The sequence below is a fragment of the Schistocerca serialis genome, unplaced genomic scaffold (assembly GCF_023864345.2).
Source record: "Schistocerca serialis cubense isolate TAMUIC-IGC-003099 unplaced genomic scaffold, iqSchSeri2.2 HiC_scaffold_1031, whole genome shotgun sequence".
NCBI classification, from domain to species: Eukaryota; Metazoa; Arthropoda; class Insecta; order Orthoptera; family Acrididae; genus Schistocerca; species Schistocerca serialis.
The window spans coordinates 1-2,500 of record NW_026047219.1 but is presented as its reverse complement, the minus strand read 5'-3'; positions in this window follow the sequence as shown (position 1 = coordinate 2,500).

The following is a 2,500-nucleotide window of genomic DNA, read 5'->3' as shown; positions in this document are numbered from 1 at the left end:
CGCCTCTGCCGCACGAAGTCGTGGACCGGCAATCACTCCACCTGCACCCGTCCGTGCCCCACCCCAACCGCCCAACTCGCAACTCCAGCGGATGAACGGCGGACTTTGCTCGCACTCGCAATGTGCAATCCACCCCTATAACGTGCGTTTCATGAAGAGTTATGTCCAATATGCGACATTCCCGCTGTCCATATACATGAGCTGCGAGCTGTACCACGTACGAGCTACAGACGCGATCGCGTTGCTCTCTGTACGAATGCAGATGCTCAGCGGCAGCTAGGAGGCGCTCCATCCATGTCGGTACCGGTGAGCGTTGCACTCGCAGTCGCAAAAACGTACGGCAAGTATATTACTCGGAAGAGTCAATGACAGTCCAAGCCCCCCCTGCGTGGGAAGAGTCTTTCTAGGCCATGACCCACCAGAAGGGCGCAGCGTCCCCCACCCCAGACATGTGACGTCACACTATCGGTATTGACGACTAGACTGATTCCTTATAATCATTTGCCATACACCGGTGGAAGCTGCCGAGACGAGTAACTACATGGCGGCCTCGCCGTGTCACTAATGTACAGAGATACAACAGTTTCGACTGGAACCGGATGAAACGTATACACGGCGCTGATTAGTAATAGATAGAGCCATCAAAATACAGATAATGTATACAACTGTCCGTATACATGCTGAAAGACTCTGCTCACAATCACAACCACACGTCAGCCAGACACTCTTATCACGCACTACTCTCTGCCTGTAACAGGCACAGAGACAATATGTAAGCACCAGCATGGAACAACACCCAGTGCATCCTCTCCGCCACATTAGACAATCCACACTATCATAACCAGACCGGGAGGTCCACTCACAAAACAGAATATCCCACCCTTCCGACAACCACCATTGCTCAGCTAAGCCACCAACACCCACACACGTCCTACACAGGGGTACACCCAACATCACAATACTGCCTCCTGTCACAGCACACAAACAATGGCAGGAATGAAAGACACAGGTCTGCCACAAGCATGGAATCAGAGCGCCGCCTGTCATGAGCCAAAGGTGCATCCTGACGTGGCAAATCAGATGATGCCGCAGGCATCCACTTACTATAATCACAATCAACAAACCGGCCGCCGCCGCCGCCGCCCCCCCCCCCCCCCCCCCCCAATACACCTTTCCTTACAACAATGTGTACCTTAACCTAACCCATATTGCGCCTTAACCTAACCCATATTGCGCCTTAACCTAACCCATATTGCGCCTTAACCTAACCCATATTGCGCCTTAACCTAACCCATATTGCGCCTTAACCTAACCCATATTGCGCCTTAACCTAACCCATATTGCGCCTTAACCTAACCCATATTGCGCCTTAACCTAACCCATATTGCGCCTTAACCTAACCCATATTGCGCCTTAACCTAACCCATATTGCGCCTTAACCTAACCCATATTGCGCCTTAACCTAACCCATATTGCGCCTTAACCTAACCCATATTGCGCCTTAACCTAACCCATATTGCGCCTTAACCTAACCTATATTGTCCCTTAACCTAACCCATATTGTCGCTTAACCTAACCTATATTGCGCCTTAACCTAACCCATATTGCGCCTTAACCTAACCCATATTGTCCCTTAACCTAACCCATATTGTCCCTTAACCTAACCTATATTGTCCCTTAACCTAACCTATATTGTCCCTTAACCTAACCCATATTGTCCCTTAACCTAACCTATATTGTCCCTTAACCTAACCTATATTGTCCCTTAACCTAACCTATATTGTCCCTTAACCTAACCTATATTGTCCCTTAACCTAACCTATATTGTCCCTTAACCTAACCTATATTGTCCCTTAACCTAACCTATATTGTCCCTTAACCTAACCCATATTGTCCCTTAACCTAACCGATATTGTCCCTTAACCTAACCTATATTGTCCCTTAACCTAACCTATATTGTCCCTTAACCTAACCTATATTGTCCCTTAACCTAACCTATATTGTCCCTTAACCTAACCTATATTGTCCCTTAACCTAACCTATATTGTCCCTTAACCTAACCTATATTGTCCCTTAACCTAACCTATATTGTCCCTTAACCTAACCTATATTGTCCCTTAACCTAACCTATATTGTCCCTTAACCTAACCTATATTGTCCCTTAACCTAACCTATATTGTCCCTTAACCTAACCCATATTGTCCCTTAACCTAACCCATATTGTCCCTTAACCTAACCCATATTGTCCCTTAACCTAACCCATATTGTCCCTTAACCTAACCTATATTGTCCCTTAACCTAACCCATATTGTCCCTTAACCTAACCCATATTGTACCGTAACCTAACCTATATTGTACCTTAACCTAACCTATATTGTACCTTAACCCAACACACGTTGGGCCTTAACCTGCTCTGTAATTGTCATACGACGCGTTAAATTAGTGTAGTGTTGCCTAACTGCAACCCCCGCAATATAGTTTGCTACTCGCACTGCCCGGT